The sequence below is a fragment of the Diceros bicornis genome, chromosome 1 (genome assembly GCF_020826845.1).
Source record: "Diceros bicornis minor isolate mBicDic1 chromosome 1, mDicBic1.mat.cur, whole genome shotgun sequence".
Classification (NCBI taxonomy): domain Eukaryota; kingdom Metazoa; phylum Chordata; class Mammalia; order Perissodactyla; family Rhinocerotidae; genus Diceros; species Diceros bicornis.
Window position 1 is genome coordinate 55,442,177 of NC_080740.1, and position 16,781 is coordinate 55,458,957.

A 16,781-nucleotide genomic window follows, 5' to 3' on the forward strand; every position below is an offset into this window, starting at 1 on the left:
ATTAATACCTCTATTTTACATATGAAGAACTGAGGCTCCTTGAGGTTAAGAAACTTGTCAAGGTTACAGAGTGGGTAAGTGATTGAGCCATGTTGGGAATGAGCAATCTGATTCCAGAGCCCATGTGTGACGTGATGACTCTAAGACGTTGTTCTATTAACTGGCACTGCTTTTCCTGTCTAAGGCAAGGAACACTTCCCAGGACTCACTTCCGCATATGGTTCTGATTAGGACCACGGGAGGAACTTGTGTGAGATTTGGGAGTGGAAGTGAAGCAGAGGCCATCCTCTCATAGGTAGAGTGGTCAAGTGACGAACCAATGCAGAGGTGCCTGGTGAGCCTCAGCCAGCCCTTTCTCCCTTCCTGATGCTCATGCAGTTCAACTCTTTCTGCCAACAGCAGCCTCAGGCACACAACCAACTGCTTGGCTGCAGGCTGCAGGTGGTGAATTCCAAAGGGGCAACTGATTTTACAGAGGCGGGAGTTTCCTAGACCTCTCCAATAACTCCACCTTTGTGGTCCCATGTTGACAGCCAAGCACACACAGCTTCTCATATTTTCCTGCAAGCTCTGACTTTTCCCCCCCTCACATCAGGAGGATGTGGCTAGTGACTCTCTGATTCTTCAATACTCACTTCAAGATTATGCTTTCCTACATCCACCATTTGTATAAACAATAATTCTTCTATTAAATCCTTTATTCTCATAATACTTGTAGAGGCTCTGTTGGCATGACTGACACACATGTGAGGTGGAAATGACAATGATAAGACCACCACTCTCTGCAATATATCAAATGCTTATTGTGTTCCAGCTTCGTGCTAAGGCCTCTCTCTGTATTACCTGGTAATTATCAGATTCACTCTTACATGAGGCCATTTCTGAGTTATTTTAGCAAAGAAAAGGGCTAGTTTTGTTAAAAGTAATTTATGACTAAAAACACCAGCAAAGTGACTTTATCAAACACATACAACTTTGGTGCTGATGGATCTGCCTGTTTAATTGCCCTCCTTAGTACTCTAGTCTCTCTAAAGGATTATTTCCATGAGCCATTAGTGACTTAACTCATATGGTGACGTGTATCCTTCATCTGCTGCTACTGAAAGGCATTCATCAGCGTCCTTACAAGATGACTCACCAAATCTGTTCTTGCCAAACAAGGATTTGGTTTCTCAGGCAGCCCCCATGTAAAAATGAATGTAAGCTTCAAATTCACTTCATGTCTTTATAAATGTCTTTTCCCTTTTAATAATCACTCTCCAGCTCCAGCTCCACAAGCTATGTGATAAATATTTTTATGCAAAAAATTAGCCTTGCAAAAGGCAAGCTTTGTCATTGTTTCTCAAGGATGTCCACAAACGTTTCATTCAAGGATGATGAAGCTATTGATGCCATCATTTCAATTAGTTGTGAGTGGCTTAATGGCCATGCCAGGCTGTGTCCTTCTTATACTAATATCCTGCTCCCATCTCTCAAGAAGCCAGTGGTCTCCACGTGTGGGGTTGTACATCACCACACATCCAGAGGCAGGAAGCTATATGCAACTCTTTTTTATTCAACCAATGCAGTTAGTCACATTGTGTGAACAGACAGGCCTTCAAAGCCTTGCCTGCAAAAAGCTGTCACTTCCCAATAAGTAGGTGCCATACCCACCTGCACATTCTACTTGAGAAATTAAGAAGCCTATCCTATAAGAACACTTAATCCTCATAGAATGGAGGGATGCAGGATCCAGGCCCAGGACATTCATAAGGAGCTACATGTGGATATAGGCATAAGAGGAACCAATGATTCTGAAAGTGAGCATCCCACAATCCTTTTGAGGAGTAGTGTAATGAAGTGTCCCCTGCTCCCCCAAATGAATCTTTAACGCTATTCCTTGATCACCGTTAAGTCTATAGGGCCAACGATTATCTCTCTATCTTACACAAAGAAAAAACTCAATAAATGAAAGACGAATGAATGGCCTATGAGAAAAGCTTATGAGAATCCACATGTGTGAGAAGACCAAGGTTTTTCTTGAAGGGAAATAACTTGGATCACAACATAACAAGAGGCAGAGTTTCAAGGGACTTGAAACTTGGGTGCCTGTTTATAAATTACGTCTTCCAGACTAAGCTCTTCTATCCATTTGTACCCAGTGAAAATATGACATTTGAGACTCTTTCAGCCAGAGATATGGACAGATGGTGGCTAGAAGGCTGAATTCAGTCACTCATCTGACTTCCCAATACCCATCAATGTACTACCTGAGAAATAGGCATATGTGTGTCTGGAGGTACATGTTTACAAAACACCTCTCTAAGACTAGATGTGCAATATGTGGTCACAAGATCACATCGATCTACCTGCAGAATGTGGGTCTTGCCACATTGTCCCAGCCTTTTAACCAAGCAAGTTCCCATAGCACACCATTCCCATCTTCCTTGATTCAGTGCTATCTATAAGTAAATATGGTTGAAATGAAAAGTAGCAATAATAACAATGATGATGGTGGTGATGATGCGGGACATTTAAGTAGTGCTTAATATGTGCCAGGCGCCCCCTTTTTAAATTTTAATCTTCGTGTAGTAACTACTATTCTCATTTTACAGATGAGAAAACTAGGTCTTAGAGAGATTAAACAACTTGCTAAGGTTAATTAGAGCTTAATTTGCTTACTTGGTTGATCCTTTGCATTCTGAGGACAGCAATCTTGTTTTCTTCTGTTCTGACTAATTGAAAATCAATTCTTTCTACAAAAGTCTTATAGAATACCTATTTTTATATCTCAATGCATGAGAAAAATGAATTGAAGTTTGTTAAATTCCATTCTGGTTTTTCTCAGTATAATTCAAATTGCTTCCTTGGGCCATGTTGATCAATAGCATAGTGGAGTAAAGATGTTGTTAAAACTGTAAGGATTAACACAGCATTATTTATAACAGTAGGCACAGAAACATACATATAAAGCTTTCTTAGAGCATTTAAAGCACTCCAAACAGCATTGTTAAGGAGGAAAACAAAATGTACAAAATTAAAGTGATTTTTGGAATGACACATACGGATTTTGTGACAAGCTGTGGGCTAAGTCAGGAAAGGGTCATTTTCTGGTTCTTTTATAAATGATACTGTTTGGGAATTCTTCCCAGGGTTGTTAGAAATGGATGCAGAGCATCAGTTCTTAGTCTGCATCCCTTTGCCAACCCTGAGATCAGCCGGCTACATTTGCTCCCTAGTAGATGATGGATTTGAACAGGGACCGGAAAATTCTGTCAGGCCATCTTACATGCCTTTCCTCTTTGGCTGATCATAGGGTGGAGACAACAATGCCAGCTCTTACTGGTATGAGGTGCTAGTATAAAAAGACAACGAAAAGGGGTGCTAGGCATGGCAATGCAAGGCCAGAGGGGGTTTTTTGAAGGCTGGGGGTCCCCACAGAATTTGGCCAGAAATCTGAACCCCAACCCAACTCCCAGCTCCACCCCTTTACCTGACGCAGACCTGTCGGCTATTCAGAGAGGCACTAGATCTCAGGGCCTTCTTAGCTTTGGACTGGTTGTTCTAATACAAGCACGACACAACTGAACCTCAGGCAAGTGAACAATTATAGACCTGCCAGGGGCACAGCTGGGCAATAGCAAGCCTGCTCTTCTTGTATCACTTCAACTGGGGCCTGGGGGCGGGATCAAATTTTATGAATGCCAAAGGGCCCAGCCCTGAGAATGATTAGCATTCCGGTCTTTCCTCCTGGCCTTGCCAAGCTATTTCTAGGTCTAGTGTGCTTTCCTTCTTCCTGCTGGTGACATGCGTTGGCTCTGTAGACAGCCCATCCAGATCAGATCGCTGTTTGCCCCTGCGTGGTTTAATAACACCTCACTGCAGGGCAAGCCAACAAAGTGAAAAGCAGAGCATCAGGCCTCAGGGGACCACCCACCAGATTACTGGACAATTTGACTAGCTCTTCGAAGTTTCTTCTATTTCTTGTAAGTCATTTCAGAAGTGTTTACTATTAGATTTGTTTCACTGTGCCATCTTTATTTCAGCTGGATTTTTGTGAATTAAGCTTTGTATTTAGGAAGCAAATGGTTTTCATGCCAATTTCTCCCCTAAGGCTCTTTAGGCAGTGTATAAATCAATAATTGCTTTGCTCCAAGGTATAAGAATAATGATATTTATGCAAAACACATTAACTTCATTGGGCCTCTTTCGTATTTCCAAGATGCATGTTCTCATATACCTGAAGAATTTTTGGCAAAAGTATTCCTTTTCTTCTTTGCTCACTAGCTATTTATCAGATTGTCTATAATAAAGCATTCAATTGACTTTCAATCGACCAGAAGAAGAACAGAGGAAGCCAGTGTGCTTTGGGAGAGTAACAGAGTTGAAGAGCTAATGAGATGATTGCCCTGAAGGTTCCTTGTGCTCTGACACCTGTGGGTGGGAGGCTGCATTACAGAGAGGTTACGTCGAAACGTGTAAAGCCACACAGAGCTGGGTTTAAATTCCTGCTCTGGTTACTGACCGGCTATGTGACCTGAGCAGGTCTGCTAAACTCTCTCAAGCTTGTAGTTTTCAACACTATGGAGACTGATTGTACTTAGGTCATAGGGTTAGTGAAAGGATACCGTGTATTTATATACCAAAATGTGGTTAGCACTGAGCTCAGGGTATGTTCAATATTTATTACAAAGTAGCTTTTATTAATACAAAGGACTGCAGTGAGGGGGCTGGCCAGTCCTGTTATTGACTGAGACCCTGACATCAGGACTTATGTGAACCCGTATATGGATTTATAATTGCAGGAAATTAAATATCAGCTTTCCACAAGGCATTGACTGCATCACTGAAGTCACTTCACAATTGGTTAACACAGAAAATTGTGCCACAAAATAACATTTTTGGCTTGATAGCTTTCCTCAGCCAATTGTTAAATCAATTCTCATAACCACTGGATGGAGAACGCCATAGGTAATATTCTGATATCTGTTCTTCCAGTCTGTTTCTCCACCCACCACACCCTCTATTTACACATGCACACACACACATAGTATTACAAAAATCAAATGGGATATTAACATGCAGAATATTTTGTAGCACTTTTTTTTCACTGAGTGAAATATTGTGAATATTCCCTATCAGTAAAGATTATTCTACCTAATTAATAGCTGTATGGTATCAAAGTTGACTTCATCACTTGTTTTAAATTTATTTCCACTTTTAAAATAATCTAAGTGACATTTTGATAGAGATCTTGAAATATACATATGTGTACATATTGTATTATGTTCTTATGAAAACTTCTAGATGCAGAGGTTTGGGGTCATACGATATGCACATTTTTTAGGGCTTTCATTGCATCCTGTCAAATTTTCCATCAGAAATTTTAGACCATTTTATACTCGTGTCAGGTGAATTCCCCTCACCATTGCTAACTGAGGTATAGTCACTTAAAAATACTTGCCAATTTGAAAATCTTCATTTTGATTTACATATCTTTGAACATTTTCACACATTTATTGGCTTTTTCTCCCTAGTGAACTGCCTTTTCTAAACTTCTTTCTTTATTAAAAAATTGATAAGTTGTGGTATGAAGATGGGAATACAATTCCTCTTAACATATTTTGTTGACTTTCAGGACTGGAAGTAAACTAAACATAACAGCAATGACTGACAATTGCTTCTTCACAGCAGAAGCCATGCCCAGTTGAACACACTGAGCCCTGGGGATGCCAAGTGTGCTGTGGACATCTGATGATGGTTAGAACAAGGTCTCCCAGTAGTCAACATGATGACAATTAAGGATTTAGGCCCTAAGTAACTATCATGAGGCAATGAATGAAACTCCTTCCATCCTAAAATTTAAAAGTTTATTATAGCCCACCTATGAATGCTACCTGGACCAGTTTCCAGAATTTTTCAGAGAATCTGGAAAGTCATTTCTATAAGTCATACTCATAGAACACTAAGCTAATAGTCATACAAAGAAACTCAGAAGTTCAGAGACGTATAATGTATAAGAAGTTCATATATATATATAATATATGTGGATATATATATGTAATATATAAGGATAAAGAGAGAGAATATATATAAGAAGGTCATTCTTACGTCATTTCTGTTTCTGTTTTATAGTAGGTATTCCACAAAAGCTGTTGTATGAATGGTGGCCATGGTGACTTCCATACTTAAGTTGCCCCTAGGCTTAGCATTCAAAATGAAAACCTCAGAAGGAAACCTCTACCGTAAGGTAATGTGCCTAGGAGATCGGACAGAGCCCACCCATGTCCAGACTTCATTAAGACCTATACTTTCACCCCTCCTGGACTCAAACAATTTAAAGTGACAAGTTGTGGTGTGTGAGTGAGTGTATTGGAGAGTATGTGTGTATTTACAGGAGCACATGGGAAAACCCATGATTATAGCGTGACAGTTGCACAACTTTATGAATCACCGGCCAAGAGTTGCAAACCTGGATGCGTAAAATGATAAGACTGTCCATAGAATTTGAGAAATGTAGCTGCAGTTGAATTTGCTTCTCCTGCTAGGATCTAAGGCCAAGTGAAACACTTGTGTGCTTCACGCAAGTGAAACAGACGAGCTCTCCACCAAATACACACATGCACACACATGAACACACACCCCCCTCCCTCACGTAAAGTCTCCATCTTTCCGAGCCAACTCTTACCTTATGCACACTTTCCTGGGATGAATATATGACATAGATACTGTACCTTCTCTGACCTTGCTCTTCAGCTGCATATCATGACCCTAAAGCTCTTCTCCCCAAGTTTACAGAGCAATGTGGTAAAGAGGTGGGCAGCTTATGCTTCAGAGCCTGACAGATAAGGATACAGTCTGATCTCTGCTGCTTCCAAGCCCTGTGACCTTAAAAAGTTACCAGCTTTCTTTTCAGTGAAAAGAGCATAAAAATAGCATCACCTTCTCAAGATAGTCGTATGGATTAAATGCAATAAAATGTAGAAAGAATTTAGCAAGTTGGCCCAGAGTCAATGTGCAGTAGCAGTAAACTCTGGTTATGGTTGTTACTGAAACTCTTCCAAACAGAGACATTCTGCAGTGACATGCAATACTGGTTCTGAACTTCCCACAGAAAGGAGGGTGAAAGAAGGGAGGAAGTGTGTAATATTTAGTGATAAAACAACATTGTAGACACCTCTATAGGATCTTTCCCTCGGCTCCTTTCTGTTGCTACCAGCTGGTGCTCAGAACAAGCATGCATACGTATTTAAGTTTCTACTTAAGAGTAACACAAAGCCACATTCTTATTTCATTTTAAGAACTGAAAGAGGGAGACAATCCCTGAGGAAACAATGGTGCGTCCCGGGCTCATGAGCCCGGGTCAGCCCGGCGCTTGCGCACAGTGCACTCTGCTGGCATTCTCTCCTACTGCAGGCTCTGGGCACCAGGAATGAGGCCGCTCAGAGCTGAATCAGCGTCTTCATTGAGGCCAACATCCCCAGTAGCTAATGTAGTTGTCAGTTCCTTCATCTCAGCTGTAAAAGGAAAGAAGACCGTAACAAAGTTAAGTATTTTTCCTTTTTAATGTTATCTCCATTTTAATTATAACATTTATTACAGAAAATGTTGGAAGATACCCCCAAATACAGTAAAAAAGTTAAATTTACTGTAATCACACCACTTATAGATCACTGTTAAGATATTGGTGTATATCCTTCCAGAATTTTACATATGTATTAAAAAGATATGATAATATTTTAGCATAATTTCCCCGCTTAATAGAATATATCATGTTCTATTATGTTCTTAATAGAACATATATGTCTATATAAATAGTTGTATATAAAACATACTTTTGATGGTTCCATAGTATTCCACCTTGTAGTGATATCCTTACGTATTTAACCACCTCCTATTTATGTACATGTGGCTTGTTTCTGATTTTTTTATTCTTATAAACAACTAAGTGATGAACAGCCTTCTAGCTACATCTATGAGCCTACTGGAGAGTATTTCTTCAGGAAGAATTAGAATTGTGGGTAATGGGAATATATAGTTCTAAAGCTCTTGATATTTTGCCTGGGAAGTCCTATCAATTTATAGTTCACCAAAGCACATAAGATTTAATTCAGACTCAGGGGATAAATCTTAGCTAGTCTAGCCCCTGGTGGTAATTCCATATCCCATAGTGACCAGGTTAGTCATGGGCACATGACACAATTCTGACCAATAGAACCTGGAGGGATGTCTCCGTGAGGGCTTCTAGGAAATGGGTTCCTCTTTGATTTAAAAGAGACATAGAAAGGAAAACCATCCATTTTTCCCATTCTTTAAGTGGGAGAGGCTATCTAGAAAGAGCTGCTGCATCCATAGAGTGACCAGGAGAGGACATGCATGGAGGACAAGAGACAGTATGCAGAGGATGACAGAGGGAAAGATGGAAAAAATGGGTCCTTGACCCATTTGGTCAGTCAGCTTGGTGAGTCATCAAATTAACTATCAGGGACCAACTCCAGACCAGACTCTAGTATGAGGTAATAAATGTTCTGATTTTCTGAGCTACATTTAGTAGGTTTTCTGTAATTTGCAATGAAAAATAGCCTACATGGGTAATAAGCAAAAATAATGTATATAATGGTTTTAATTTCCATTTTCTTGATTACGGTGAACTTGAACTTTTTTTAACTTGGCCGCTTAGGTTGCTTCTTTTGTGAACTGCCCTTTATGTCTGTTGCTGTTTTCCTACAGGAGTATTGCCTTCATATGGATTTATTAAAATATCTCTGTATTTAAAATATTAACACTGTGTAGTAAATTTTACAAATATTGTTTTTACTTCCAAACTTTTCAACATATTGAAGTTTTAAAATTTTCTGTATTTAACATATGAATCTTTTTTTGGTGTGATTTCTTCATTTGCTTTGGTGCTTAGTAAGTATTTTGTCACACAGAGAACAGATATTCAACTATATTTTGCTCTAGTTCCTCCATGGTTTTATTTTTTACATTAATTCTTTAATTACATTTTGGTGAATAATATGAAGTAAAGATCCAAATTTTTTAAAATGTAGGCAAATCCTAACACTATTTATTGAAAAGGACAAAACTTCTCCCATTGATTCACAGTGTCCGTATCTATATTAATACTACACCTGGGCCTGTTTTGGAATTTTCTTTTCTTTTTCATGCATATCTATCTGTTCTCCTCTTATACTAGAATCATACTACTTTGGTAATTGTAACTCTTTAATATGTTTTATTATTTGGCAATCATTATTTTGCAAACCATTTTTGGTTACTGTCACTGATTTCTTTTATATATATGGGTTTTAAAATCATGTTTAAATGTCCCCCAAAATCCTATTAGGTTATTTTTTAATTACACTAAAATTATAAAATAATGTAAAGAGAACTGACATCTTTATAACATAGTGACTTCCTATTCAGGACCACATTTCATCTGCCAAATCTTTTAAGTCTTATTTGATTTTTCCCAGGACTTTGTTTTGATTTCTGCATATGGTTTCTATATGTTACTTTCAATTTTTTCTCTAAATGATTAGGTTTTTAGAAAAGTGACTCATTTGCCTCTATGGGTTATCAGAGAAATAATCATTGCTTTTTTAAAATTGTATAATACAGATGTCAGTAGCAACTCTTCAGTACTAAAGATAGTTAATTCTGGAGTTCTCAATCTTTCAAAAATATTAGTGCATATTAGACAGGAGCAATATCAAAGTAGACACTTAGCTTTCATTAGTGTTCTCAGTGTTATGAACTTTCTGGTAATGCCAAGGTGCTAAACAATCTAGTTTTAGAAGGAAGGAAAGATACTATCATCCAGTAAACCTAAAATGTCTCAAAGGTTGAGCAGGTTAAGAAGATCATACCAATTACTAGGTAAATACAGCATCTCCCTTTGACACACTTAACCTCAAATAAATGCAATATAAATAAAACTATGTTTACTAAATTACTTAAAAATATTTGTAAGTCAGTCTCCCATGTGACATTATTTACATAAAAATAAGACTGTTTCACACCACAAGATAAAAGAGTACTGTTCAGAGGAACTTCAAAAATGCTACCCATTCAAAATCCTGCTTTCTTAGGAGAAACTCAACCATGTTAGGGGAGCCCCAGCCTCTTCCTCCTGTCTAAAGAAAACTCCCTAAAACTTTACATTGATGTTACTCCTTACCTGTTTTCAAGTCTTAAGGTCTTATCACTCCCACATTATAAATCTAAAAATAGCATTTTAATTTCTTTAATGTTCTTTTCACTATATTTTTTTAGTTACATTTTTAGTAGTTACTCTAAGGTTTACCATATACATCTTAACTTATGAGAATCAGCTTCATATTTATATTAGCTTAATTCTAGTGATGTATATAAATGTTACTCCTGGAAAGCTCTATTCCCTTGCCCCCTTTTTTGTGGTATTATTGTTATACATGTTACATCTATTAAGTTATAAACCCAATAATACCTTGTTAAAATTATTGTTTTACCATCTGTAGTAATTTCCTTACCCGAATACAGCTTTGCTCCCACCCATCCCCTTTGTGCTGTTCTGGCAAGTGTATTACACATATATTACATTTCTATATGTTGTAGGCCCAACATTACATTATATACATATTATTCTATACAGTTGCTTTTTAAATCAGCTGTCAGAAGAAAGGAGAAAATATGCATTTGTACTATTTTTTATAATTACCTTTACTAGTGCTCTTTGCTTTATCGTGTGGATTCAAATTGCTATTTGAGGTCTCTTCCTTTCAACCTGAAGAACTTGAGTTTTTCTTGTAAGGCAAGCCTCCTAGCAACAATTCTCTCAGTTATTGTTGTCTTATAAAGTCTTTATTTCGCCTTCTTTTTTTAGAGATAGCTAAAAAAGATAGGGTTCTTGGTTGATGGTATTTTATTGAAAATTTTGAATGCTATCCACTGTCATCTGGCCTCCATTGTTTCTGCTGCTAAGTCAGCTGTTAATCTTATTGGGGTTCTCTTGTAAGTGATGGGTCATTTTTCTCACTGTGTTCAGGATCTTCTCCTTGTCTTTGATTTTCAGAATTTTTATTATATGTCTGTTTGTGGATGTCTTTGTTTTATCCTACTTGTAGTTCATCAAGCTTCCTGAATGTCTAGATTATTGTTTTTCAATAAATTAGGGATTATTTTTTTTTAATTTTTTTCTGCTCTTCTGTCTCTCCTCTCCTTCTGGTACTCATTTCACATGTTGATGCACTTGATGGTGTCCCACATTTCTCTGAGGCTCTGTCCACTTTTTTTGTTCTTTTTTTTGCTGTTCTTTGGCTTACATGATCGCTACTGATCCATCTTCAAGTTCACTAATTCTTCTGCCAGTTAAAAGCTACTGTTGCATCCATCTGGTGATTTTTTTTTTTTAATTCAGTTATTGTGCTTTGTAACTCGAGACTTTCTACTTGGCTCTTTTCTTATAATTTACATTTCTTTATTGATATTCTCTATTTGATGTGAGAGTGTCATCATATCTTCCTTTACTTCTTTAATCATGAGTTCCTTTAGTTCTGTGAACATATTTAGAGTGGCTACTTTGAAGTCTTTTTGTGCTAAATCTGACAAGTGGTCTCTCACAGGCAGTTTATGTTGTCTGCGTTTTTTTTCAGTGTAGCAACTCTGGGTTCTGGTCTCCCTCCTCTGGGGCTTGTTATTGTTATTTGCTTGTTTATATTTTAGTGACTGTCTGGATTCTTATAGTGAAGTCTACTTCCCCTCAATGCACAGTGTTAAGCCTCTGGTGTTGCTCCTCAGGGAGGCACAGCTTTGGGCATGCCCACAATCACCCTGGGGCGACAGTGGTGTTGGTAGGGCTCTCTCTCTTTCCCTGATCACATCCAGATATACATTCCATTGATTGCTCTATTGTTTTCAACAACTCCTTGAGCATAAATTGCTCTACAAACTAATCCAGTCAAATTTTGACTCCACTGAAGGAAGAATTTCTAAGGCTGGTGTTTGGTTTTTGTTCTGACTCTCAGGGGGCTTCTCTCAGCTCTTTTATTCCATGGCTTTCTACTACAAACTAGCCAGCCTAAAGTCCAGGCTATAACTTCATTAAATCCATGAATCTCCTCCCAATTGCCTTTTATCACAACCTCCTCTGTTCTTGAGAGCACCTTTGAACTTCTCTACTCTCTGTTGCAAATGAAGTCAGTTCCTTTGTGAAGAGATTGGAGCTGTTAGACGGTCTGCTTCTCCCTCTCAGGAAAAATCTCTCAGTCAGGGCTCTGACGCTGGGGACGATGTGGGGACAATGACAAGCTGCTCTCTGAGCGACACTCCTGCTCTAGGACCTGAGCGCTCAGTGTGTGTTTTGAGGGGGAGAGGTTAGCAGCCTGAGGTCCTCTCAGCATGCCTCTCCTGCCATGGAACCACCACCTCATGAGCCAGGCAAGTGTGGTGAGGGCATCAGTATTCTCAGATTGCTGTGCCCCAGGTAAAGCCTCCATTTCACAGATGGGGGCTGGGTGGAAGAAGGGAGCTCCTACCTCTCAGTTGCATTCAACTGAGACTGAGCATCAACAACAGGTAGCTTGGGGCATGAGGAGAAATGCAGAAGCCTTGCTCCTCCCAGGAAGAAAGCCCTCTGACTGGGAGGAGAGAGGAGAGGGAGCCTGTGTTCTTGAGGGGGGCATCTGGCGTGGAGTCTCTACCTTGCTGAGCTAGAAGGTGGGGAGGAAGGCATGTTTTGGGTTCAAATAAGTCAGACTCTAGTCTTTCTTACCAAAGTTTTATAGATTTCCTTGAATAGATGTTTCTTCATTTGCTGTTTGTACTTAGAACCATTTCCAGAGGCTTTAAATTGTTGGTTTTAATTATTTTCACTAATTTCATTGGGGACCATGTCAGTGGAGCTTTTTATGCTGTCGTGCTGGAAGTATTCTTGAGTATAGACAGAGAGCACTCAGCCTCATTCTCAAAAACACAAACCCAGGCCCTACCCTTCCTATTGTTTTAGGTACCTAGTAGGTCATTAAAGTTTATTTATTGACTTGACTTTTCTCAGTTTAGTAAAGCTATTTTTAAAACAGCATTTATAGTTATAGTTTCTCCTTCTACACACAAGTGGGTGTGCTAAAAATATCTTCTTTCTACAAACATCAAATAAAAGTTGGCATTTTTTCCCTTGAAATAACTCAGAGATTTTTCAGAGTTTATATTATTTAATTATATTATTTAATTTAAAACTCTCAGCATCCAACCTTGTAGTTTACTGAGACTTAGTAGAAAATATTTTTCCAAAGTTTTTACCCAAATAATCAATTTGATCAGTAGGACCAACTCACACACTCACTGCTACAATTTTATCATCTTCTGTTGCTAGGTATCAAGGTAACAGCATTGGATCTATTGGTGATAGCGATTGAAGCTGAAGATAATTAATTATACCATTTTGAACTATTCTTTCTGAATTCCACTACATATGGGAGGACAAGGCTCCATATGCACTTAATTCACATTTAGCTTATGGCCCATATTCAGGATGGGTTGCAGCCATTGACGTTCTGTCCAGGGGACAGGGTCTCCTGTCAGGCTCTCTGCTCCTGCCATTTCAATTACAATTGTGGGGATTCTCAAACTATAGTAAAGTTTGTTAAAAGCGCAGATTCCTGGGCCCCATCCCAAAGTTTCAAGTTCGGAGGATTTGGGGTATGGCACAGGAATCTGCCTTGTTAAGAAGCTCCTCAGCTGGTTCTGATGCAGGTAGTTTCCACCAACACTCACGCTGAGGAGCACTGAGCCAGGTGCCGCTGAGCCGGCACATCTAATTTTCTTCTGGCCAACCAAACATACAAGAGCTTGATTTTCCAATTGCTCATTTACTAGGAGAGAACATGTGGTCATGTTGACATTCTGCTTAATAGATTTTTCTCTCATTACAAATTAATAAATTTATATTTGGATTTTATCAAATATCTGTTCACAAACCAAGTTTGAATCCACCCAAATTGCCAAGGATATCTATTTTAAGAGGTACATAGCTGCATACCTGCAGATTTCAGATCATCTGACCACTCCTGGGAAGAATGAAGGCCACGTCTCTGAGGGCAAGCTAGCACTAAGGGCAGCAGTATCTGATACCTTGGCTCTCTCAGTGATCTATAGAGCAGTGCAATTCCTTTTTCTCTTTAAGAAAGGGAGATAGGATGGTAAAGGGATTAAGAGTATGGACTTTGGATTCAGACAAACCTGGGTTTGAATCTTTTCTGTGTAACCTTTGAGCAGTGTGGACTTGTTGCTTATTCTCTTTAAGCCTCAGCTTCCTCATCTGCAAAGTGAAAGTAATAAATTCAATACTTAAGAATCTCTGGTTGCAAGTGTCAGAAAACTCACCTTAATCTAGCAAAATACATATACATACATACATAGGAATATATTGACTCATAAAAAGCTCTGAGGTAGAGTTAGCCTCAGGCAGAGTCGAATCTAGAATTCAAATGAAGCCATCTGAACCCATTCACTCTCCTTCTCTTGGTTCTGTTATCTTCCCTGTAGACTCCATTCTCAAGCTCCCTGTGGCTGCTGTCAGCAGCTCCATTTATACCTATGCCCTCCCAGGTTAATAATGTCCCATGGCAGAGAACCAATGCTCATGCCTCTCTCTGAGCAATCTCAGCAGACATCGCAATGTAAATCATCCTCTTTGACTGGGTCAAATGCCCATTTCTCAACTAATCACCATGACCATGGAAACATGATGTTCTGATTGGCCAGGCCTGGGTCACGTGACCTTTTGGAGCTAAGGATACATCAACTTCACATGCATCACATGACTGGGAATAGGAAAGAGAGTGGTCTCCAGAGGAAAGTTGGAGTGCAGCTATCAAAATGAAGAGCAAGAGATAATACAGGGCCAATAGTCTACAGCTGTCTACTACATGAAGACCTACTTCACAGGTCTTAAGTGAGGTAATCCTGGTAAATCACCAAGCATATGACTTGGTACATAGTAAGCACTCAATAAATGTTCAGAAAGTAATCATTTCTTACAATGAACTGCATCCTTTCTTTATCATAAGCTATTGCTTGTTAGGAGTGTCATCTCCTAAAGGGACAAAAGATGATCTGGAATCAGTCTTTTTCCCTAAAGTCTAGATGGGAACAAAGGTCTTAGAAGCTTGAGTCCTTCTGAGGTGGAATCCCTGTAGAGGTGGGCCAAGTAAAACATGGGAAAAGTGGGAAGAAAAAAGAGGAAGGGAAGCATAGCCTCCTGCTGGTACCAGAGAGCTGGGTTTGAATCCTTATTCTGAAGTCAAGTCCCTCACCTCCCTGAGCCGTAGTTTCTTCATCTGTATATCAGAAATTATGAACATTGCCCACTGGCCTCTATGGTCATGATCAAACAATATAGTGGCTGTGAAAAAAAATTAAATAGACAAATCACTCTGAAGAGAATAATAGCTGGATAGTTATTGTAGCTAGAGAAATGCTAGGTACAACTGAATATTGAATATCTAGGTGCCAGGCCCTGTGCTGAGTTCTTTAACAAATGTCGTCTCATTTATTCCTTGCAATCATCCTAGGAGGTAGGTATTATTATTGATTCTTCATTTTACAGGTGAGGAACCTGAGGCTCAGAGAGACTGCATAGCTGGCTCAAGATCACACCAATTATAAGCTGGGGTTCGACTTAAGTCTCTGACTAGTTCTTTTCATTCAGCCTTACAGCCAGCCTATCTTTTATAGTCTGATGCACCTGTGAATGTGCTGGGACAGTTGTGGATAGCTACTTAGATCTGCCATACCCAGCTATCTCCAGTCTACATGCATATACATACACCTACACTCAATCACATGCCCTTTCCTTCCTCCCTCTTTTCACTGGAGTCACTTTCTCCTCCACTTCATGTTCACTAGTCAAGAATTTCTCCAGGTGAAAGAGACAGCTCTGGAAATCAGAATCTGCACAGACTACCTTTCCACAGCAGCCAGGACCTCAGTAGCCTCCCAGGAACAGAGACCCAGGGGAACACCTTACCCAACAGCCTCTGGGCCACGCCCGTAGGTGCAGATTTGCATGCCCACTCTTGAGCTACTCTGTGTTTGCCTTTGTGTACTGGTTGCCAGGGGGCCAACTTAATAGAGCCTCAGTGGCCATAAAGAGAGATTTATGATCGACATGAACTATAGAATTTGGACTCACCATATTTATAGTATAAAGAACAATTCAGAGAGATAGGGAGGGAAGGGAGAGAACCTTCTATGTGCCAAGCTCATATGTACATATTTCAGTCACAAATTGGAAGCATTTCAAAATGAAACCCTGTTTTATAGCTTCATATGCTTTCTTTGTCTCTGGGCCTGCATGTATTTTAGGCATTCGGTGCAGGCAATAATTTGAGTCCTGTCAGAACTTTAATTCAGGTACAAGACCCCAGGTCTCTGATTTCCAGGTAGTTCCCGTGAGAGTACTTGACCTCATCGTGTGCCCTGATTTTTGTTCTCATGCATTTGGGCCTGTTAGGGCTCATTACGCTCCTGGGAGGCCTCTTACCAGCTCCTGACCTTCCTCCATGCATGATGTGGGGCAGATACAGGAATACTTGGGGGCTGCACCTCTGCTTTGAAACAAAGCAGAAGTAGAGCACAGAGACTTTGAGCAAGTTGCCAAAGATCACACAGCTGGTGAGAAGTAAAACCAGAATTTGATGCTAAGTAATCTGGTCTCAGAGGCGGTGCTCTTAGCAACTACTCTGTTATGACCTCTCCTAGCAAGTGTTCAACCAGTGTCAGTTCCTCTTTTTCTCCTTTTCTATAAGGAACTCTGCAGT